We start from the raw sequence: 24001 nt of genomic DNA, 5'->3' as shown, positions 1-24001 counted from the left end.
GCGGTCTGTACTTTCACAACGTAGAAAGCAGGGACAGATAGCCTGGTGGGGTAGGAGGAACACGTAACGATAAGCAGTGAAAAGAAATGAATAAAAAATTATCAGAATTTTTAAAAACTGGACCAAAATGGGGTAAGGATGGAGGAGATTGTTCATGGTCTGAAGATGTTGAACTCAATATGTGACTGACCCAAACAATAGGGACTGTCCAAAGTGTGACTGACAACTGATGCAAACAATAGGGACTGTCCAAAGTGTGACTGACAACTGATCCAAACAATAGGGACTGTCCAAAGTGTGACTGACAACTGATGCAACCAATAGGGACTGTCCAAAGTGTGACTGACAACTGATCCAAACAATAGGGACTGTCCAAAGTGTGACTGACAACTGATGCAACCAATAGGGACTGTCCAAAGTGTGACTGATAACTGATCCAAACAATAGGGACTGTCCAAAGTGTGACTGACAACTGATGCAACCAATAGGGACTGTCCAAAGTGTGACTGACAACTGATCCAAACAATAGGGACTGTCCAAAGTGTGACTGACAACTGATGCAACCAATAGGGACTGTCCAAAGTGTGAATGACAACTGACCCAAACAATAGGGACTGTCCATAGTGTGACTGACAACTGACCCAAACAATAGGGACTGTCCAAAGTGTGACTGACAACTGACCCAAACAATAGGGACTGTCCAAAGTGTGACTGACAACTGACCCAAACAATAGGGACTGTCCAAAGTGTGACTGACAACTGATCCAAACAATAGGGACTGTCCAAAGTGTGACTGACAACTGACCCAAACAATAGGGACTGTCCAAAGTGTGACTGACAACTGACCCAAACAATAGGGACTGTCCAAAGTGTGACTGACAACTGACCCAAACAATAGGGACTGTCCAAAGTGTGACTGACAACTGACCCAAACAATAAGGACTGTCCAAAGTGTGACTGACAACTGACCCAAACAATAGGGACTGTCCAAAGTGTGACTGACAACTGATCCAAACAATAGGGACGGACTAAAACATGACTGACAGATGTTTCAACCAATAGACATGGTCCAATGTGTGACCGACAACAGACGTAACCAATAGAAAGGCTGCAAATCGTGAAAAAACAATATCCAACCAATAGGGGCTATCGGAAGTGTGACTGACAACATGTCTAACCAATAGAACGGTGCCCATTGTGACTCACAACGGATCCCACCAATAGAAAGCTTTAAAAGTGACAGACCACGGATCCAAACAATAGAAAGGGGGTAAGACTGCGTCCGCCCAATAGGAACTGTCCGAGGCTTGACTGACATTTCATCTAGCCATTAGTCACGGGCAAATTACAAAGCACGCCTGCACCAACCAATAAGAACGCAGGACGCATGGAGCGACAGATGTTTGCACCAATCGCTGCGGCGAACGAAGAGCCGACAGCCAATGGTGGCACAGGTGGGGGTCTGAGGGACAGAAGCCTCATCCAATCAGGAGCCGCCGGTTTGGAATGTTCCAGAACCATCCGAGGCGGGGCTTGCAATCGGATTAGTCACGCGGCCGAATATAACGTGATTTCACGCGGTACTCGCGGCCTCTTCTTTTTGGCGGCTCGGCCATGGTTTCCTGAATGTCCGCGCGTTAAACAGACGGTCTCACCTCCTCACCTCACCGAGACCCTATCAAACATGGCGGCTAGGCATGCGCACTGCGACTTGACCAACAAAGGGGAAATGCGCATGCGCTGAATTACCAATTTACACCCATCCGAAAAGAGATTATGGCGGCGCATGCGCGGTAAGGACCTTCGCCACCCAAGGAAGGGTGGCGGAGGGGACCAACAAAAGCGCATTCACCGATCAGGAGATGCCGCGCAGGCGCAGTGCGAGTAATCCACAGCGCGCAGGCGCTCTGCCGAGCCGGAGCTGCGCAGGAGAGCGCGAGCGCGCTGAGGAGGACAACACGACCCCGCCCCCCGGCCCCGGCCCCGGCCCCGGCCCCACAAAAACACCACAGCGGCAGAACACACAGCCGCGCGAATCATGCGCAGGCGCCGCGCCAGGCTCAATGGGAACGCGCAGCCCGCGTGCACAGCACGGCCGGGCACGCAAGGCAGGCGCAATGAGGGCAAGAAAAGCTGGCCACGCCCCGAAGGCGGGCGCCAGCGCAGGCGCACTGACAACCGTCGGCAACCTGAGCGGAGCCGGCGGGGCGCAAGCGCGCTGCGCGGCATGTGACGCACCAAACGCCGCCGAGGGGGCGGGTGGGGGGGGGAAGAGTGAAGGAGTGACGTAATAATGCAGCGGGCAGAAGGCGGGGCGCAGGAGCGTGGAAAAGGGCAGTGACGTCAGAAAAAGGATTGGGGGTTGGGAGTAGGAGGAGGGACGGAGCGGCGCAGGCGCGGTGCAGCGGGAGGAAGGGCGCAGGCGCGCTGAGCGGGACGGCGGCCGGGCGCAGGCGCGCTGAGCGGATCGCCGGCCCGTCGCAGCCGCGGTGGGCGGGCCCGCCGGCCGAGCGCAGCCGCAGTCGGCGGGCCCCGCCCCCCCCACAACCCCCCGCGAGGGGTGAAGGGTGAGGGCTGGGGTGAAGGGTCAGATTCTTTGTCTCCGGCGCCGCCGCCATTTGGCGAGTTTCCCTCCTCATCCCCCCCTTGACCCTGTTCCTGTTTTACCCCCAAAAATACCCCCCCCCCGACCCCCCCTCCCTCCGACCCCCCCCCCCCTCCCCCCAACTCCGAGACCGAGGCGGCCAGAGAGGTGAGAAAATCCGCGGCGCAAATATAACCCGCAGCGTGAATGATAATCACCACCTCCGGGGGGGGGGCGGAGGGGAGATAGTGTCTGTGTGTGTGTGTGTGTGTGTGAGAGAGGGGAGGGGGGGCAACATTAATATTAATCACCACCCCGGGAGGGGGGAGGGGATAGTGTGTGTGTGTGTGTGAGATGGGGGGGGAGATAGTGTCTGTGTGTGTGTGTGTGTGTGTGAGATGGGGGGGAGATAGTGTCTGTGTGTGTGTGTGTGTGTGAGAGAGAGGGGAGGGGGGGCAACATTAATATTAATCACCACCCCGGGAGGGGGGAGGGGATAGTGTGTGTGTGTGTGTGAGATGGGGGGGGAGATAGTGTCTGTGTGTGTGTGTGTGAGATGGGGGGGGAGATAGTGTCTGTGTGTGTGTGTGTGAGATGGGGGGGGAGATAGTGTCTGTGTGTGTGTGTGTGTGTGAGATGGGGGGGGAGATAGTGTCTGTGTGTGTGTGTGTGAGATGGGGGGGGAGATAGTGTCTGTGTGTGTGTGTGTGAGATGGGGGGGGGAGATAGTGTCTGTGTGTGTGTGAGATGGGGGGGGGAGATAGTGTCTGTGTGTGTGAGAGATGGGGGGGAAGATAGTGTCTGTGTGTGTGTGTGTGTGTGAGATGGGGGGGGAGATAGTGTCTGTGTGTGTGTGTGTGAGATGGGGGGGGAGATAGTGTCTGTGTGTGTGTGTGTGAGATGGGGGGGGGAGATAGTGTCTGTGTGTGTGTGTGAGTGAGATGGGGGGGGGAGATAGTGTCTGTGTGTGTGTGTGTGTGAGATGGGGGGGGAGATAGTGTCTGTGTGTGTGTGTGTGTGTGAGATGGGGGGGGAGATAGTGTCTGTGTGTGTGTGTGTGAGATGGGGGGGGGAGATAGTGTCTGTGTGTGTGTGTGTGAGATGGGGGGGGGAGATAGTGTCTGTGTGTGTGTGAGATGGGGGGGGGAGATAGTGTCTGTGTGTGTGAGAGATGGGGGGGGAGATAGTGTCTGTGTGTGTGAGAGATGGGGGGGAAGATAGTGTCTGTGTGTGTGAGAGATGGGGGGGAAGATAGTGTCTGTGTGTGTGTGAGATGGGGGGGGAGATAGTGTCTGTGTGTGTGTGTGTGTGTGTGTGAGATGGGGGGGGAGATAGTGTCTGTGTGTGTGAGAGATGGGGGGGAAGATAGTGTCTGTGTGTGTGAGAGATGGGGGGGAAGATAGTGTCTGTGTGTGTGAGAGATGGGGGGGAAGATAGTGTCTGTGTGTGTGAGAGATGGGGGGAAGATAGTGTCTGTGTGTGTGAGAGATGGGGGGGAAGATAGTGTCTGTGTGTGTGAGAGATGGGGGGGAAGATAGTGTCTGTGTGTGTGAGGGATGGGGGGGAAGATAGTGTCTGTGTGTGTGTGAGATGGGGGGGACATAGTGTCTGTGTGTGTGTGTGTGAGATGGGGGGGGAGATAGTGTCTGTGTGTGTGTGTGTGTGTGAGATGGGGGGGGGAGATACTGTCTGTGTGTGTGAGAGATGGGGGGGAAGATAGTGTCTGTGTGTGTGAGGGATGGGGGGGAAGATAGTGTCTGTGTGTGTGTGAGATGGGGGGGACATAGTGTCTGTGTGTGTGTGAGATGGGGGGGGAGATAGTGTCTGTGTGTGTGTGTGTGTGTGTGTGTGAGATGGGGGGGGAGATAGTGTCTGTCTGTGTGTGTGTGTGTGAGATGGGGGGGGAGATAGTGTCTGTGTGTGTGTGTGTGAGATGGGGGGGGGAGATAGTGTCTGTGTGTGTGTGTGTGAGATGGGGGGGGGAGATAGTGTCTGTGTGTGTGTGTGTGTGAGATGGGGGGGGGAGATAGTGTGTGTGTGTGAGATGGGGGGGGGAGATAGTGTCTGTGTGTGTGTGTGTGTGTGTGAGATGGGGGGGGGAGATAGTGTCTGTGTGTGTGTGTGTGTGTGAGATGGGGGGGGGAGATACTGTCTGTGTGTGTGAGAGATGGGGGGGAAGATAGTGTCTGTGTGTGTGAGAGATGGGGGGGAAGATAGTGTCTGTGTGTGTGAGGGATGGGGGGGAAGATAGTGTCTGTGTGTGTGTGAGATGGGGGGGACATAGTGTCTGTGTGTGTGTGTGTGAGATGGGGGGGGGAGATAGTGTCTGTGTGTGTGTGTGTGAGATGGGGGGGGGAGATAGTGTCTGTGTGTGTGTGTGTGAGATGGGGGGGGGAGATAGTGTCTGTGTGTGTGTGTGTGTGAGATGGGGGGGGGAGATAGTGTCTGTGTGTGTGTGTGTGTGAGATGGGGGGGGGAGATAGTGTCTGTGTGTGTGTGTGTGTGAGATGGGGGGGGGAGATACTGTCTGTGTGTGTGAGAGATGGGGGGGAAGATAGTGTCTGTGTGTGTGAGAGATGGGGGGGAAGATAGTGTCTGTGTGTGTGAGGGATGGGGGGGAAGATAGTGTCTGTGTGTGTGTGAGATGGGGGGGACATAGTGTCTGTGTGTGTGTGTGTGTGTGTGTGTGAGATGGGGGGGAGATAGTGAGTGTGTTTGTGTGTGAGATGGGGGGCGATAGTGTCTGTGTGTGAGATGGGGGGGGAAATAGTGTCTGTTTGTGTGTGAGATGGGGGGGGAAATAGTGTCTGTGTGTGTGTGTGAGATGGGGGGGGAAATAGTGTCTGTGTGTGTGTGTGAGATGGTGGGGGAGATAGTGTCTGTGTGTGTGTGTGTGTGTGAGATGGGGGGGGAGATAGTGTGTGTGAGATGGGGGGGGAGATAGTGTCTCTGTGCGTGTGTGTGAGATGGGGGGGAGATAGTGTCAGTGTGTGTGTGTGAGATGGGGGGGAGATAGTGTCTGTGTGTGTGTGTGTGAGATGGGGGGGGAGATAGTGTCTGTGTGTGTGTGTGAGATGGGGGGGAGATAGTGTCAGTGTGTGTGTGTGAGATGGGGGGGAGATAGTGTCTGTGTGTGTGTGTGTGAGATGGGGGGGGAGATAGTGTCTGTGTGTGTGTGTGTGTGAGATGGGGGGGAGATAGTGAGTGTGTTTGTGTGTGAGATGGGGGGCGATAGTGTCTGTGTGTGTGAGATGGGGGGGGAGATAGTGTCTGTGTGTGTGTGTGAGATGGGGGGGGAAATAGTGTCTGTTTGTGTGTGTGAGATGGGGGGGGAAATAGTGGCTGTGTGTGTGTGTGAGATGGGGGGGGAGATAGTGTCTGTGTGTGTGTGTGAGATGGGGGGGGAGATAGTGTGTGTGAGATGGGGGGGGAGATAGTGTGTGTGAGATGGGGGGGGAGATAGTGTGTGTGAGATGGGGGGGGAGATAGTGTGTGTGAGATGGGGGGGGAGATAGTGTCTCTGTGCGTGTGTGTGAGATGGGGGGGGGGAGAGAGTGTCAGTGTGTGTGTGTGAGATGGGGGGGAGATAGTGTCAGTGTGTGTGTGTGAGATGGGGGGGAGATAGTGTCTGTGTGTGTGTGTGTGAGATGGGGGGGGAGATGGTGTCTGTGTGTGTGTGTGTGTGTGTGTGTGAGATGGGGGGGGAGATAGTGTCTGTGTGTGTGAGATGGGGGGGGAGATAGTGTCTGTGTGTGTGTGTGTGAGATGGGGGAGATAGTGTCTGTGTGTGTGTGTGTGAGATGGGGGAGATAGTGTCTGTGTGTGTGTGTGAGATGGGGGGGAGATAGTGTCTGTGTGTGTGTGTGTGAGATGGGGGGGGAGATAGTGTCTGTGTGTGTGTGTGTGTGAGATGGGGGGGGAGATAGTGTCTGTGTGTGTGTGTGTGAGATGGGGGGGAGATAGTGTCTGTGTGTGTGTGTGTGAGATGGGGGGGGAGATAGTGTCTGTGTGTGTGTGTGTGAGATGGGGGGGAGATAGTGTCTGTGTGTGTGTGTGAGATGGGGGGGGAGATAGTGTCTGTGTGTGTGTGAGATGGGGGGGACATAGTGTCTGTGTGTGTGTGTGTGTGTGTGTGAGATGGGGGGGGAGATAGTGTCTGTGTGTGTGTGTGTGTGTGTGAGATGGGGGGGAGATAGTGAGTGTGTTTGTGTGTGAGATGGGGGGCGATAGTGTCTGTGTGTGTGAGATGGGGGGGGAGATAGTGTCTGTGTGTGTGTGTGAGATGGGGGGGGAAATAGTGTCTGTTTGTGTGTGTGAGATGGGGGGGGAAATAGTGTCTGTGTGTGTGTGTGAGATGGGGGGGGAAATAGTGTGTGTGTGTGTGAGATGGGGGGGGAGATAGTGTCTGTGTGTGTGTGTGTGTGTGTGAGATGGGGGGGGAGATAGTGTGTGTGAGATGGGGGGGGAGATAGTGTCTCTGTGCGTGTGTGTGAGATGGGGGGGGGGGAGAGAGTGTCTCTGTGCGTGTGTGTGAGATGGGGGGGGGGGAGAGAGTGTCAGTGTGTGTGTGTGAGGGGGGGGGAGAGAGTGTCTGTGTGTGTGTGTGTGAGATGGGGGGGGAGATGGTGTCTGTGTGTGTGTGTGTGTGTGTGAGATGGGGGGGGAGATAGTGTCTGTGTGTGTGAGATGGGGGGGGAGATAGTGTCTGTGTGTGTGTGTGTGAGATGGGGGAGATAGTGTCTGTGTGTGTGTGTGTGTGAGATGGGGGAGATAGTGTCTGTGTGTGTGTGTGTGAGATGGGGGAGATAGTGTGTGTGTGTGAGATGGGGGGGGAGATAGTGTCTGTGTGTGTGTGTGTGTGAGATGGGGGGGGAGATAGTGTGTGTGTGTGTGAGATGGGGGGGGAGATAGTGTCTGTGTGTGTGTGTGTGAGATGGGGGGGGAGATAGTGTCTGTGTGTGTGTGTGTGTGTGAGATGGGGGGGGAGATAGTGTCTGTGTGTGTGTGTGTGAGAGAGGGGAGGGGGGGCAACATTAATATTAATGACCACCCCGGGAGGGGGGAGGGGATAGTGTGTGTGTGTGTGTGTGTGTGTGAGATGGGGGGGGAGATAGTGTCTGTGTGTGTGTGTGTGAGATGGGGGGGGGAGATAATGTCTGTGTGTGTGTGTGTGAGATGGGGGGGGGAGATAGTGTCTGTGTGTGTGTGTGTGTGAGATGGGGGGGGGAGATAGTGTCTGTGTGTGTGTGTGTGTGAGATGGGGGGGGAGATACTGTCTGTGTGTGTGAGAGATGGGGGGGAAGATAGTGTCTGTGTGTGTGAGAGATGGGGGGGAAGATAGTGTCTGTGTGTGTGAGGGATGGGGGGGAAGATAGTGTCTGTGTGTGTGTGAGATGGGGGGGACATAGTGTCTGTGTGTGTGTGTGTGAGATGGGGGGGGAGATAGTGTCTGTGTGTGTGTGTGTGTGTGAGATGGGGGGGGAGATAGTGTCTGTGTGTGTGTGTGTGTGTGTGTGAGATGGGGGGGGGAGATACTGTCTGTGTGTGTGAGAGATGGGGGGGAAGATAGTGTCTGTGTGTGTGAGAGATGGGGGGGAAGATAGTGTCTGTGTGTGTGAGGGATGGGGGGGAAGATAGTGTCTGTGTGTGTGTGAGATGGGGGGGGACATAGTGTCTGTGTGTGTGTGTGTGTGTGTGTGAGATGGGGGGGGAGATAGTGTCTGTGTGTGTGTGTGTGTGTGAGATGGGGGGGGAGATAGTGTCTGTGTGTGTGTGTGTGTGTGAGATGGGGGGGGAGATAGTGTCTGTGTGTGTGTGTGTGTGTGTGAGATGGGGGGGGAGATAGTGTCTGTGTGTGTGTGTGTGAGATGGGGGGGGGAGATAGTGTCTGTGTGTGTGTGTGTGAGATGGGGGGGGGAGATTGTGTCTGTGTGTGTGTGTGTGAGATGGGGGGGGAGATAGTGTCTGTGTGTGTGTGTGTGTGAGATGGGGGGGGGAGATAGTGTCTGTGTGTGTGTGTGTGTGAGATGGGGGGGGGAGATAGTGTCTGTGTGTGTGTGTGTGTGAGAGATGGGGGGGGGGAGATACTGTCTGTGTGTGTGAGAGATGGGGGGGAAGATAGTGTCTGTGTGTGTGAGAGATGGGGGGGAAGATAGTGTCTGTGTGTGTGAGGGATGGGGGGGAAGATAGTGTCTGTGTGTGTGTGAGATGGGGGGGACATAGTGTCTGTGTGTGTGTGTGTGTGTGTGTGTGTGTGTGAGATGGGGGGGAGATAGTGAGTGTGTTTGTGTGTGAGATGGGGGGCGATAGTGTCTGTGTGTGAGATGGGGGGGGAAATAGTGTCTGTTTGTGTGTGAGATGGGGGGGGAAATAGTGTCTGTGTGTGTGTGTGAGATGGGGGGGGAAATAGTGTCTGTGTGTGTGTGTGAGATGGTGGGGGAGATAGTGTCTGTGTGTGTGTGTGTGTGTGAGATGGGGGGGGAGATAGTGTGTGTGAGATGGGGGGGGAGATAGTGTCTCTGTGCGTGTGTGTGAGATGGGGGGGAGATAGTGTCAGTGTGTGTGTGTGAGATGGGGGGGAGATAGTGTCTGTGTGTGTGTGTGTGAGATGGGGGGGGAGATAGTGTCTGTGTGTGTGTGTGAGATGGGGGGGAGATAGTGTCAGTGTGTGTGTGTGAGATGGGGGGGAGATAGTGTCTGTGTGTGTGTGTGTGAGATGGGGGGGGAGATAGTGTCTGTGTGTGTGTGTGTGTGAGATGGGGGGGAGATAGTGAGTGTGTTTGTGTGTGAGATGGGGGGTGATAGTGTCTGTGTGTGTGAGATGGGGGGGGAGATAGTGTCTGTGTGTGTGTGTGAGATGGGGGGGGAAATAGTGTCTGTTTGTGTGTGTGAGATGGGGGGGGAAATAGTGGCTGTGTGTGTGTGTGAGATGGGGGGGGAGATAGTGTCTGTGTGTGTGTGTGAGATGGGGGGGGAGATAGTGTGTGTGAGATGGGGGGGGAGATAGTGTCTCTGTGCGTGTGTGTGAGATGGGGGGGGGGGAGAGAGTGTCAGTGTGTGTGTGTGAGATGGGGGGGAGATAGTGTCAGTGTGTGTGTGTGTGAGATGGGGGGGGAGATAGTGTCTGTGTGTGTGTGTGAGATGGGGGGGGAGATAGTGTGTGTGAGATGGGGGGGGAGATAGTGTCTCTGTGCGTGTGTGTGAGATGGGGGGGGTGGAGAGAGTGTCAGTGTGTGTGTGTGAGATGGGGGGGAGATAGTGTCAGTGTGTGTGTGTGAGATGGGGGGGAGATAGTGTCTGTGTGTGTGTGTGTGTGAGATGGGGGGGGAGATGGTGTCTGTGTGTGTGTGTGTGTGTGTGAGATGGGGGGGGGAGATAGTGTCTGTGTGTGTGAGATGGGGGGGGAGATAGTGTCTGTGTGTGTGTGTGTGTGAGATGGGGGAGATAGTGTCTGTGTGTGTGTGTGTGAGATGGGGGAGATAGTGTCTGTGTGTGTGTGTGAGATGGGGGGGAGATAGTGTCTGTGTGTGTGTGTGTGAGATGGGGGGGGAGATAGTGTCTGTGTGTGTGTGTGTGTGAGATGGGGGGGGAGATAGTGTCTGTGTGTGTGTGTGTGAGATGGGGGGGGAGATAGTGTCTGTGTGTGTGTGTGTGAGATGGGGGGGGAGATAGTGTCTGTGTGTGTGTGTGTGAGATGGGGGGGAGATAGTGTCTGTGTGTGTGTGTGTGTGAGATGGGGGGGGAGATAGTGTCTGTGTGTGTGTGAGATTGGGGGGACATAGTGTCTGTGTGTGTGTGTGTGTGTGTGAGATGGGGGGGGAGATAGTGTCTGTGTGTGTGTGTGTGTGTGAGATGGGGGGGAGATAGTGAGTGTGTTTGTGTGTGAGATGGGGGGCGATAGTGTCTGTGTGTGTGAGATGGGGGGGGAGATAGTGTCTGTGTGTGTGTGTGAGATGGGGGGGGAAATAGTGTCTGTTTGTGTGTGTGAGATGGGGGGGGAAATAGTGTCTGTGTGTGTGTGTGAGATGGGGGGGGAAATAGTGTGTGTGTGTGTGTGTGTGAGATGGGGGGGGAGATAGTGTCTGTGTGTGTGTGTGTGTGTGAGATGGGGGGGGAGATAGTGTGTGTGAGATGGGGGGGAGATAGTGTCTCTGTGCGTGTGTGTGAGATGGGGGGGGGGGAGAGAGTGTCTCTGTGCGTGTGTGTGAGATGGGGGGGGGGGAGAGAGTGTCAGTGTGTGTGTGTGAGATGGGGGGGAGATAGTGTCTGTGTGTGTGTGTGTGAGATGGGGGGGGAGATGGTGTCTGTGTGTGTGTGTGTGTGTGTGTGAGATGGGGGGGGAGATAGTGTCTGTGTGTGTGAGATGGGGGGGGAGATAGTGTCTGTGTGTGTGTGTGTGAGATGGGGGAGATAGTGTCTGTGTGTGTGTGTGTGAGATGGGGGAGATAGTGTCTGTGTGTGTGTGTGTGAGATGGGGGAGATAGTGTGTGTGTGTGAGATGGGGGGGGAGATAGTGTCTGTGTGTGTGTGTGTGTGAGATGGGGGGGGAGATAGTGTCTGTGTGTGTGTGAGTGAGATGGGGGGGGAGATAGTGTCTGTGTGTGTGTGTGTGAGATGGGGGGGGAGATAGTGTCTGTGTGTGTGTGTGTGTGAGATGGGGGGGGAGATAGTGTCTGTGTGTGTGTGAGAGAGGGGAGGGGGGGCAACATTAATATTAATGACCACCCCGGGAGGGGGGAGGGGATAGTGTGTGTGTGTGTGTGTGTGTGTGAGATGGGGGGGGAGATAGTGTCTGTGTGTGTGTGTGTGAGATGGGGGGGGGAGATAGTGTCTGTGTGTGTGTGTGTGTGAGATGGGGGGGGGAGATACTGTCTGTGTGTGTGAGAGATGGGGGGGAAGATAGTGTCTGTGTGTGTGAGAGATGGGGGGGAAGATAGTGTCTGTGTGTGTGAGGGATGGGGGGGAAGATAGTGTCTGTGTGTGTGTGAGATGGGGGGGACATAGTGTCTGTGTGTGTGTGTGTGAGATGGGGGGGGAGATAGTGTCTGTGTGTGTGTGTGTGTGTGTGTGAGATGGGGGGGGAGATAGTGTCTGTGTGTGTGTGTGTGTGTGTGAGATGGGGGGGGGAGATACTGTCTGTGTGTGTGAGAGATGGGGGGGAAGATAGTGTGTGTGTGTGTGAGAGATGGGGGGGAAGATAGTGTCTGTGTGTGTGAGGGATGGGGGGGAAGATAGTGTCTGTGTGTGTGTGAGATGGGGGGGACATAGTGTCTGTGTGTGTGTGCGTGTGTGTGTGAGATGGGGGGGGGAGATAGTGTCTGTGTGTGTGTGTGTGTGTGAGATGGGGGGGGAGATAGTGTCTGTGTGTGTGTGTGTGTGTGAGATGGGGGGGGAGATAGTGTCTGTGTGTGTGTGTGTGTGTGAGATGGGGGGGGAGATAGTGTCTGTGTGTGTGTGTGTGAGATGGGGGGGGGAGATAGTGTCTGTGTGTGTGTGTGTGAGATGGGGGGGGGAGATAGTGTCTGTGTGTGTGTGTGTGTGTGTGAGATGGGGGGGGGAGATAGTGTCTGTGTGTGTGTGTGTGTGAGATGGGGGGGGGAGATAGTGTCTGTGTGTGTGTGTGTGTGAGATGGGGGGGGAGATAGTGTCTGTGTGTGTGTGTGTGTGTGAGATGGGGGGGGGAGATACTGTCTGTGTGTGTGAGAGATGGGGGGGAAGATAGTGTCTGTGTGTGTGAGAGATGGGGGGGAAGATAGTGTCTGTGTGTGTGTGAGATGGGGGGGACATAGTGTCTGTGTGTGTGTGTGTGTGTGTGTGTGAGATGGGGGGGAGATAGTGAGTGTGTTTGTGTGTGAGATGGGGGGCGATAGTGTCTGTGTGTGTGAGATGGGGGGGGAAATAGTGTCTGTTTGTGTGTGTGAGATGGGGGGGGAAATAGTGTCTGTGTGTGTGTGTGAGATGGGGGGGGAAATAGTGTCTGTGTGTGTGTGTGAGATGGGGGGGGAGATAGTGTCTGTGTGTGTGTGTGTGTGTGAGATGGGGGGGGAGATAGTGTGTGTGAGATGGGGGGGGAGATAGTGTCTCTGTGCGTGTGTGTGAGATGGGGGGGAGATAGTGTCAGTGTGTGTGTGTGAGATGGGGGGGAGATAGTGTCTGTGTGTGTGTGTGTGAGATGGGGGGGGAGATAGTGTCTGTGTGTGTGTGTGAGATGGGGGGGAGATAGTGTCAGTGTGTGTGTGTGTGAGATGGGGGGGGAGATAGTGTCTGTGTGTGTGTGTGTGTGAGATGGGGGGGAGATAGTGAGTGTGTTTGTGTGTGAGATGGGGGGCGATAGTGTCTGTGTGTGTGAGATGGGGGGGGAGATAGTGTCTGTGTGTGTGTGTGAGATGGGGGGGGAAATAGTGTCTGTTTGTGTGTGTGAGATGGGGGGGGAAATAGTGTCTGTGTGTGTGTGAGATGGGGGGGGAGATAGTGTCTGTGTGTGTGTGTGAGATGGGGGGGGAGATAGTGTGTGTGAGATGGGGGGGGAGATAGTGTCTCTGTGCGTGTGTGTGAGATGGGGGGGGGAGAGAGTGTCAGTGTGTGTGTGTGAGATGGGGGGGAGATAGTGTCAGTGTGTGTGTGTGTGAGATGGGGCGGGAGATAGTGTCTGTGTGTGTGTGTGAGATGGGGGGGGAGATAGTGTGTGTGAGATGGGGGGGGAGATAGTGTCTGTGTGTGTGTGTGAGATGGGGGGGAGATAGTGTCAGTGTGTGTGTGTGAGATGGGGGGGAGATAGTGTCTGTGTGTGTGTGTGTGAGATGGGGTGGGAGATGGTGTCTGTGTGTGTGTGTGTGTGAGATGGGGGGGGAGATAGTGTCTGTGTGTGTGAGATGGGGGGGGAGATAGTGTCTGTGTGTGTGTGTGTGAGATGGGGGGGGAGATAGTGTCTGTGTGTGTGTGTGTGAGATGGGGGAGATAGTGTCTGTGTGTGTGTGTGTGAGATGGGGGAGATAGTGTCTGTGTGTGTGTGTGAGATGGGGGGGAGATAGTGTCTGTGTGTGTGTGTGTGAGATGGGGGGGGAGATAGTGTCTGTGTGTGTGTGTGTGAGATGGGGGGGGAGATAGTGTCTGTGTGTGTGTGTGTGAGATGGGGGGGGAGATAGTGTCTGTGTGTGTGTGTGTGAGATGGGGGGGGAGATAGTGTCTGTGTGTGTGTGTGTGAGATGGGGGGGGAGATAGTGTCTGTGTGTGTGTGTGTGAGATGGGGGGGGAGATAGTGTCTGTGTGTGTGTGTGTGAGATGGGGGGGGAGATAGTGTCTGTGTGTGTGTGTGTGTGAGATGGGGGGGAGATAGTGTCTGTGTGTGTGTGTGTGTGAGATGGGGGGGAGATAGTGTCTGTGTGTGTGTGTGTGAGATGGAGGGGAGATAGTGTCTGTCTGTGTGTGTGTGTGTGAGATGGGGGGGGGAGATAGTGTCTGTCTGTGTGTGTGTGTGTGAGATGGGGGGGGGAGATAGTGTCTGTGTGTGTGTGTGTGTGAGATGGGGGGGGAGATAGTGTCTGTGTGTGTGTGTGTGTGAGATGGGGGGGAGATAGTGAGTGTGTTTGTGTGTGAGATGGGGGGCGATAGTGTCTGTGTGTGTGAGATGGGGGGGGAGATAGTGTCTGTGTGTGTGTGTGAGATGGGGGCGGAAATAGTGTCTGTTTGTGTGTGTGAGATGGGGGGGGAAATAGTGTCTGTGTGTGTGTGTGAGATGGGGGGGGAATAGTGTGTGTGTGTGTGTGTGTGAGATGGGGGGGGAGATAGTGTCTGTGTGTGTGTGTGTGTGTGAGATGGGGGGGGAGATAGTGTGTGTGAGATGGGGGGGGAGATAGTGTCTCTGTGCGTGTGTGTGAGATGGGGGGGGGGGGAGAGAGTGTCAGTGTGTGTGTGTGAGATGGGGGGGAGATAGTGTCTGTGTGTGTGTGTGTGTGTGAGATGGGGGGGGAGATGGTGTCTGTGTGTGTGTGTGTGTGTGTGTGTGAGATGGGGGGGGAGATAGTGTCTGTGTGTGTGAGATGGGGGGGGAGATAGTGTCTGTGTGTGTGTGTGTGAGATGGGGGAGATAGTGTCTGTGTGTGTGTGTGTGAGATGGGGGAGATAGTGTCTGTGTGTGTGTGTGTGAGATGGGGGAGATAGTGTGTGTGTGTGAGATGGGGGGGGAGATAGTGTCTGTGTGTGTGTGTGTGTGTGAGATGGGGGGGGAGATAGTGTCTGTGTGTGTGTGTGTGAGATGGGGGGGGAGATAGTGTCTGTGTGTGTGTGTGTGAGATGGGGGGGGAGATAGTGTCTGTGTGTGTGTGTGTGTGTGTGTGTGAGATGGGGGGGGAGATAGTGTCTGTGTGTGTGTGTGTGTGAGAGAGGGGAGGGGGGGCAACATTAATATTAATCACCACCCCGGGAGGGGGGAGGGGATAGTGTGTGTGTGTGTGTGTGTGTGTGAGATGGGGGGTAGATAGTGTCTGTGTGTGTGTGTGTGTGTGTGTGTGTGTGAGATGGGGGGGGAATAGTGTCTGTGTGTGTGTGTGTGTGTGTGTGTGTGTGTGTGAGATGGGGGGGGAGATAGTGTCTGTGTCTGTGTGTGTGTGAGATGGGGGGGGAGATAGTGTCTGTGTGTGTGTGTGTGTGTGTGTGTGTGTGTGTGTGAGATGGGGGGGGAGATAGTGTCTGTGTGTGTGTGTCTGTGAGATGGGGGGGAGATAGTGTCTGTGTGTGTGTGTCTGTGAGATGGGGGGGGAGATAGTGTCTGTGTGTGTGTGTCTGTGAGATGGGGGGGGAGATAGTGTCTGTGTGTGTGTGTCTGTGAGATGGGAGGGGAGATAGTGTCTGTGTGTGTGTGTCTGTGAGATGGGGGGGGTGATAGTGTCTGTGTGTGTGTGTCTGTGAGATGGGGGGGGAGATAGTGTCTGTGTGTGTGTGTCTGTGAGATGGGGGGGGAGATTGTGTCTGTGTGTGTGTGTCTGTGAGATGGGGGGGGAGATAGTGTCTGTGTGTGTGTGTGTGAGATGGGGGGGGAGATAGTGTCTGTGTGTGTGTGTGTGAGATGGGGGGGGAGATAGTGTCTGTGTGTGTGTGTGTGAGATGGGGGGGGAGATAGTGTCTGTGTGTGTGTGTGTGTGAGATGGGGGGGGAGATAGTGTCTGTGTGTGTGTGTGTGTGAGATGGGGGGGGAGATAGTGTCTGTGTGTGTGTGTGTGAGATGGGGGGGGAGATAGTGTCTGTGTGTGTGTGTGTGTGAGATGGGGGGGGAGATAGTGTCTGTGTGTGTGTGTGTGTGAGATGGGGGGGGAGATAGTGTCTGTGTGTGTGTGTGTGTGTGTGAGATGGGGGGGGAGATAGTGTCTGTGTGTGTGTGTGTGTGTGAGATGGGGGGGGAGATAGTGTCTGTGTGTGTGTGTGTGAGATGGGGGGGGAGATAGTGTCTGTGTGTGTGTGTGTGTGTGAGATGGGAGGGGAGATAGTGTCTGTGTGTGTGTGTGTGTGAGATGGGAGGGGAGATAGTGTCTGTGTGTGTGTGTGTGTGAGATGGGAGGGGAGATAGTGTCTGTGTGTGTGTGTGTGTGAGAGATGGGGGGGGAGATAGTGTCTGTGTGTGTGTGTGTGAGATGGGGGGGGAGATAGTGTCTGTGTGTGTGTGTGTGAGATGGGGGGCGAGATAGTGTCTGTGTGTGTGTGTGTGTGAGATGGGGGGGAGATAGTGTCTGTGTGTGTGTGTGAGTGAGATGGGGGGGGAGATAGTGTCTGTGTGTGTGTGTGTGAGATGGGGGGGGAGATAGTGTCTGTGTGTGTGTGTGTGAGATGGGGGGGGAGATAGTGTCTGTGTGTGTGTGTGTGAGATGGGGGGGGAGATAGTGTCTGTGTGTGTGTGTGTGTGTGTGAGATGGGGGGGGAGATAGTGTCTGTGTGTGTCTGTGTGTGAGATGGGGGGGGAGATAGTGTCTGTGTGTGTGTGTGTGAGATGGGGGGGGAGATAGTGTCTGTGTGTGTGTGTGTGTGTGTGAGATGGGAGGGGAGATAGTGTCTGTGTGTGTGTGTGTGAGATGGGGGGGGAGATAGTGTCTGTGTGTGTGTGTGTGAGATGGGGGGGGAGATAGTGTCTGTGTGTGTGTGTGTGAGATGGGGGGGAGATAGTGTCTGTGTGTGTGTGTGTGAGATGGGGGGGAGATAGTGTCTGTGTGTGTGTGTGTGAGATGGGGGGGAGATAGTGTCTGTGTGTGTGTGTGTGAGATGGGGGGGAGATAGTGTCTGTGTGTGTGTGTGTGAGATGGGGGGGGAGATAGTGTCTGTGTGTGTGTGTGAGATGGGGGGGGAGATAGTGTGTGTGTGTGTGTGTGTGAGATGGGGGGAGATAGTGTCTGTGTGTGTGTGTGTGAGATGGGGGGGAGATAGTGTCTGTGTGTGTGTGTGTGAGATGGGGGGGGAGATAGTGTCTGTGTGTGTGTGTGTGTGAGATGGGGGGGGAGATAGTGTCTGTGTGTGTGTGTGTGTGAGAGATGGGGGGGGAGATAGTGTGTGTGTGTGTGTGTGAGATGGGGGGGGAGATAGTGTCTGTGTGTGTGTGTGTGAGATGGGGGGGGAGATAGTGTCTGTGTGTGTGTGTGTGAGATGGGGGGGGAGATAGTGTCTGTGTGTGTATGTGTGTGTGTGTGAGATGGGGGGGGAGATAGTGTCTGTGTGTGTATGTGTGTGTGTGTGAGATGGGGGGGAGATAGTGTCTGTGTGTGTATGTGTGTGTGTGTGAGATGGGGGGGAGATAGTGTCTGTGTGTGTGTGTGTGTGTGAGATGGGGGGGAGATAGTGTCTGTGTGTGTGTGTGTGTGTGAGATGGGGGGGGAGATAGTGTCTGTGTGTGTGTGTGTGTGTGTGTGTGAGATGGGGGGGGAGATAGTGTCTGTGTGTGTGTGTGTGTGTGTGTGAGATGGGGGGGGAGATAGTGTCTGTGTGTGTGTGTGTGTGTGTGAGATGGGGGGGGAGATAGTGTCTGTGTGTGTGTGTGTGTGAGATGGGGGGGGAGATAGTGTCTGTGTGTGTGTGTGTGTGAGATGGGGGGGGAGATAGTGTCTGTGTGTGTGTGTGTGTGTGTGTGAGGGGGGGGGGAGATAGTGTCTGTGTGTGTGTGTGTGTGTGAGATGGGGGGGGAGATAGTGTCTGTGTGTGTGTGTGTGTGTGAGATGGGGGGGGAGATAGTGTCTGTGTGTGTGTGTGTGTGTGAGATGGGGGGGGAGATAGTGTCTGTGTGTGTGTGTGTGTGTGAGATGGGGGTTGAGATAGTGTCTGTGTGTGTGTGAGATGGGGGGGGAGATAGTGTCTGTGTGTGAGTGTGTGAGATGGGGGGGGAGATAGTGTCTGTGTGTGTTTGTGTGAGATGGGGGGGGAGATAGTGTGTGTGTGTGTGAGATGGGGGTGAGACAGTGTGTGTGTGTGTGAGATGGGGGTGAGACAGTGTGTGTGTGTGTGAGATGGGGGGGGAGACAGTGTGTGTGTGTGTGAGATGGGGGGGGGAGATAGTGTCTGTGTGTGTGTGTGTGTGAGATGGGGGGGGGAGATAGTGTCTGTGTGTGTGTGTGTGAGATGGGGGGGGAGATAGTGTCTGTGTGTGTGTGTGTGAGATGGGGGGGGGAGATAGTGTCTGTGTGTGTGTGTGTGAGATGGGGGGGGAGATAGTGTCTGTGTGTGTGTGTGTGAGATGGGGGCGCGAGATAGTGTCTGTGTGTGTGTGTGTGAGATGGGGGGGGAGATAGTGTCTGTGTGTGTGTGAGATGGGGGGGGGGAGATAGTGTCTGTGTGTGTGAGAGATGGGGGGGAAGATAGTGTCTGTGTGTGTGTGAGATGGGGGGGGAGATAGTGTCTGTGTGTGTGAGTGTGTGTGTGAGATGGGGGGGTGATAGTGTCTGTGTGTGTGAGATGGGGGGGGGAGATAGTGTCCGTGTGTGTGTGTGAGATGGGGGGGGGAGATAGTGTCTGTGTGTGTGTGTGTGAGATGGGGGGGAGATAGTGAGTGTGTTTGTGTGTGAGATGGGGGGCGATAGTGTCTGTGTGTGTGAGATGGGGGGGGAGATAGTGTCTGTGTGTGTGTGTGAGATGGGGTGGGAAATAGTGTCTGTTTGTGTGTGTGAGATGGGGGGGGAAATAGTGTCTGTGTGTGTGTGTGAGATGGGGGGGAGATAGTGTCTGTGTGTGTGTGTGAGATGGGGGTGAGATTTGGTGTGTGTGTGTGTGTGTGTGTGTGAGAGATGGGGGGGGAGATAGTGTCTGTGTGTGTGTGTGTGTGTGTGAGATGGGGGTGGAGATAGTGTGTGTGAGATGGGGGGGCGATAGTGTCTGTGTGTGTGAGATGGGGGGGCGATAGTGTCTGTGTGTGTGAGATGGGGGGGGAGATAGTGTCTGTGTGTGTGTGTGTGAGATGGGGGGGAGATAGTGTCTGTGTGTGTGTGTGTGAGATGGGGGGGAGATAGTGTCTGTGTGTGTGTGTGTGAGATGGGGGGGAGATAGTGTGTGTGTGTGTGTGTGAGATGGGGGGGAGATAGTGTCTGTGTGTGTGTGTGTGTGTGAGATGGGGGGGGAGATAGTGTCTGTGTGTGTGTGTGTGTGAGATGGGGGGGGAGATAGTGTCTGTGTGTGTGTGTGTGAGATGGGGGGGGAGATAGTGTCTGTGTGTGTGTGTGTGTGAGATGGGAGGGGAGATAGTGTCTGTGTGTGTGTGTGAGATGGGGGGGGAGATAGTGTCTGTGTGTGTGTGTGTGAGATGGGGGGGGAGATAGTGTCTGTGTGTGTGTGTGTGAGATGGGGGGGAGATAGTGTCTGTGTGTGTGTATGTGAGATGGGGGGGAGATAGTGTCTGTGAGTGTGTGTGTGAGATGGGGGGGAGATAGTGTCTGTGTGTGTGTGTGTGAGATGGGGGGGGAGATAGTGTCTGTGTGTGTGTGTGAGATGGGGGGGGAGATAGTGTCTGTGTGTGTGTGTGTGAGATGGGGGGGAGATAGTGTCTGTGTGTGTGTGTGTGAGATGGGGGGGGAGATAGTGTCTGTGTGTGTGTGTGAGATGGGGGGGAGATAGTGTCTGTGTGTGTGTGTGTGTGTGAGATGGGGGGGGAGATAGTGTCTGTGTGTGTGTGTGTGTGTGAGATGGGGGGGGAGATAGTGTCTGTGTGTGTGTGTGTGTGTGAGAGATGGGGAGGGAGATAGTGTGTGTGTGTGTGTGTGAGATGGGGGGGGAGATAGTGTCTGTGTGTGTGTGTGTGAGATGGGGGGGGAGATAGTGTCTGTGTGTGTATGTGTGTGTGTGTGTGAGATGGGGGGGAGATAGTGTCTGTGTGTGTATGTGTGTGTGTGTGAGATGGGGGGGAGATAGTGTCTGTGTGTGTGTGTGTGTGTGTGAGATGGGGGGGAGATAGTGTCTGTGTGTGTGTGTGTGTGTGAGATGGGGGGGGAGATAGTGTCTGTGTGTGCGTGTGTGTGTGTGAGATGGGGGGGGAGATAGTGTCTGTGTGTGTGTGTGTGTGTGTGAGATGGGGGGGAGATAGTGTCTGTGTGTGTGTGTGTGTGTGAGATGGGGGGGGAGATAGTGTCTGTGTGTGTGTGTGTGTGAGATGGGGGGGGAGATAGTGTGTGTGTGTGTGTGTGAGATGGGGGGGGGAGATAGTGTCTGTGTGTGTGTGTGTGAGATGGGGGGGGAGATAGTGTCTGTGTGTGTGTGTGTGAGATGGGGGGGGGGAGATAGTGTCTGTGTGTGTGTGTGAGATGGGGGGGGAGATAGTGTGTGTGTGTGTGTGAGATGGGGGCGCGAGATAGTGTCTGTGTGTGTGTGTGTGAGATGGGGGCGCGAGATAGTGTCTGTGTGTGTGTGAGATGGGGGGGGGAGATAGTGTCTGTGTGTGTGAGAGATGGGGGGGAAGATAGTGTCTGTGTGTGTGTGAGATGGGGGGGGAGATAGTGTCTGTGTGTGTGTGTGTGTGTGTGAGATGGGGGGGTGATAGTGTCTGTGTGTGTGAGATGGCGGGGGGAGATAGTGTCCGTGTGTGTGTGTGAGATGGGGGGGGAGATAGTCTCTGTGTGTGTGTGTGTGAGATGGGGGGGAGATAGTGAGTGTGTTTGTGTGTGAGATGGGGGGCGATAGTGTCTGTTTGTGTGTGTGAGATGGGGGGGGAGATAGTGTCTGTTTGTGTGTGTGAGATGGGGGGGGAAATAGTGTCTGTGTGTGTGTGTGAGATGGGGGGGAGATAGTGTCTGTGTGTGTGTGTGAGATGGGGGTGAGATTTTGTGTGTGTGTGTGTGTGTGTGAGAGATGGGGGGGGAGATAGTGTCTGTGTGTGTGTGTGTGTGTGTGAGATGGGGGGGGAGATAGTGTGTGTGAGATGGGGGGGCGATAGTGTCTGTGTGTGTGAGATGGGGGGGCGATAGTGTCTGTGTGTGTGAGATGGGGGGGGAGATAGTGTCTGTGTGTGTGTGTGTGAGATGGGGGGGAGATAGTGTCTGTGTGTGTGTGTGTGAGATGGGGGGGAGATAGTGTGTGTGTGTGTGTGTGAGATGGGGGGGAGATAGTGTCTGTGTGTGTGTGTGTGTGTGAGAGATGGTGGGGGAGATAGTGTCTGTGTGTGTGTGTGTGTGTGTGTGTGAGAGATGGGGGGGAGATAGTGTCTGTGTGTGTGTGAGATGGGGGGGGAGATAGTGTGTGTGTGTGTGTGAGATGGGGGGGAGATAGTGTGTGTGTGTGAGATGGGGGGGGGAGATAGTGTCTGAGTGTGTGTGTGTGAGATGGGGGGGGGAGATAGTGTCTGTGTGTGTGTGTGTGAGATGGGGGGGTAGATAGTGTCTGTGTGTGTGTGTGTGAGATGGGGGAGGAGATAGTGTCTGTGTGTGTGTGTGTGTGATGGGGGGGAGATATTGTCTGTGTGTGTGTGTGTGTGAGATGGGGGGGAGATAGTGTCTGTGTGTGTGTGTGTGTGAGATGGGGGGGAGATAGTGTCTGTGTGTGTGTGTGTGTGTGAGATGGGGGAGAGATAGTGTCTGTGTGTGTGTGTGTGTGACATGGGGGGGAGATAGTGTCTGTGTGTATGTGTGTGTGTGTGTGAGATGGGGGGGGGACATAATGTCTGTGTGTATGTGTGTGTGTGTGTGAGATGGGGGGGGACATAGTGTCTGTGTGTGTGTGTGTGAGATGGGGGGGGAGATAGTGTCTGTGTGTGTGAGATGGGGGGGGAGATAGTGTCTGTGTGTGTGTGTGAGATGGGGGGGGAGATAGTATCTGTGTGTGTGTGTGTGAGATGGGGGGGGAGATAGTGTCTGTGTGTGTGTGTGTGTGTGAGATGGGGGGGAGATATTGTCTGTGTGTGTGTGTGTGAGATGGGGGGGAGATAGTGTCTGTGTGTGTGTGTGTGTGAGATGGGGGGGAGATAGTGTCTGTGTGTGTGTGTGTGTGTGTGTGAGATGGGGGAGAGATAGTGTCTGTGTGTGTGTGTGTGTGACATGGGGGGGAGATAGTGTCTGTGTGTATGTGTGTGTGTGTGTGAGATGGGGGGGGGACATAATGTCTGTGTGTATGTGTGTGTGTGTGTGAGATGGGGGGGTACATAGTGTCTGTGTGTGTGTGTGTGAGATGGGGGGGGAGATAGTGTCTGTGTGTGTGAGATGGGGGGGGAGATAGTGTCTGTGTGTGTGTGTGAGATGGGGGGGGAGATAGTGTCTGTGTGTGTGAGATGGGGGGGGAGATAGTGTCTGTGTGTGTGTGTGAGATGGGGGGGGAGATAGTGTCTGTGTGTGTGTGTGTGAGATGGGGGAGATAGTGTCTGTGTGTGTGTGTGAGATGGGGGAGATAGTGTCTGTGTGTGTGTGTGTGAGATGGGGGGGGAGATAGTGTCTGTGTGTGTGTGTGTGAGATGGGGGGGGAGATAGTGTCTGTGTGTGTGTGTGTGAGATGGGGGGGGAGATAGTGTCTGTGTGTGTGTGTGTGAGATGGGGGGGAGATAGTGTCTGTGTGTGTGTGTGTGAGATGGGGGGGAGATAGTGTCTGTGTGTGTGTGTGTGAGATGGGGGGGAGATAGTGTCTGTGTGTGTGTGTGTGAGATGGGGGGGGAGATAGTGTCTGTGTGTGTGTGTGTGTGAGATGGGGGGGGAGATAGTGTCTGTGTGTGTGTGTGTGAGAGAGGGGAGGGGGGGCAACATTAATATTAATCACCACCCCGGGAGGGGGGAGGGGATAGTGTGTGTGTGTGTGTGTGTGTGTGTGTGTGTGTGTGTGTGTGAGAGATGGGGGAGGCTGTGTGTGTGTGTGTGTGTGTGTGTGTGAGAGATGGGGGGGGAGATAGTGTCTGTGTGTGTGTGTGTGAGATGGGGGGGGAGATAGTGTCTGTGTGTGTGTGTGTGAGATGGGGGGGGAGATAGTGTCTGTGTGTGTGTGTGTGAGATGGAGGGGGAGATAGTGTCTGTGTGTGTGTGTGTGAGATGGGGGGGAGATAGTGTCTGTGTGTGTGTGTGTGAGATGGGGGGGAGATAGTGTCTGTGTGTGTGTGTGTGAGATGGGGGGGAGATAGTGTCTGTGTGTGTGTGTGTGAGAGAGGGGAGGGGGGGCAACATTAATATTAATCACCACCCCGGGAGGGGGGAGGGGATAGTGTGTGTGTGTGTGTGTGTGTGTGTGTGTGTGTGTGTGTGTGTGTGAGATGGGGGGTAGATAGTGTCTGTGTGTGTGTGTGTGTGTGTGAGATGGGGGGGGAGATAGTGTCTGTGTGTGTGTGTGTGTGTGTGTGAGATGGGGGGGGAGATAGTGTCTGTGTCTATGTGTGTGTGAGATGGGGGGGGAGATAGTGTGTGTGTGTGTGTGTGAGATGGGGGGGGAGATAGTGTCTGTGTGTGTGTGTCTGTGAGATGGGGGCGGAGATAGTGTCTGTGTGTGTGTGTCTGTGAGATGGGGGGGGGAGATAGTGTCTGTGTGTGTGTGTCTGTGAGATGGGGGGGGAGATAGTGTCTGTGTGTGTGTGTCTGTGAGATGGGGGGGGAGATAGTGTCTGTGTGTGTGTGTCTGTGAGATGGGGGGGGAGATAGTGTCTGTGTGTGTGTGTGTGAGATGGGGGAGATAGTGTCTGTGTGTGTGTGTGAGATGGGGGAGATAGTGTCTGTGTGTGTGTGTGTGAGATGGGGGGGGGAGATAGTGTCTGTGTGTGTGTGTGTGTGAGATGGGGGGGGAGATAGTGTCTGTGTGTGTGTGTGTGAGATGGGGGGGGAGATAGTGTCTGTGTGTGTGTGTGTGAGATGGGGGGGAGATAGTGTCTGTGTGTGTGTGTGTGAGATGGGGGGGAGATAGTGTCTGTGTGTGTGTGTGTGAGATGGGGGGGAGATAGTGTCTGTGTGTGTGTGTGTGTGAGATGGGGGGGGAGATAGTGTCTGTGTGTGTGTGTGTGAG

At 54.9% G+C, this 24001-nt stretch overlaps 1 protein-coding gene across 3 annotated transcripts in view; it reads left to right on the top strand.

Annotated features, from left to right (window-relative positions):
• Window positions 1–2695: 2695 nt before the first annotated feature.
• LOC121275108 (poly(rC)-binding protein 3-like) overlaps window positions 2696–24001 on the top strand; it is a 158451-nt gene continuing 137145 nt past the window's right edge. For all 3 annotated transcript variants that reach the window (XM_041182523.1, XM_041182522.1, XM_041182521.1), the window contains exon 1: window positions 2696–2752. The gene's annotated coding sequence lies outside the window, so the exon portion shown is untranslated. The remainder of the gene's footprint in view (window positions 2753–24001) is intronic.

Source organism: Carcharodon carcharias (assembly GCF_017639515.1).
Source record: "Carcharodon carcharias isolate sCarCar2 chromosome X unlocalized genomic scaffold, sCarCar2.pri SUPER_X_unloc_8, whole genome shotgun sequence".
NCBI classification, from domain to species: Eukaryota; Metazoa; Chordata; class Chondrichthyes; order Lamniformes; family Lamnidae; genus Carcharodon; species Carcharodon carcharias.
The sequence above is the reverse complement of the archived record's forward strand: the minus strand, read 5'-3'. Positions and strand labels throughout refer to the sequence as shown.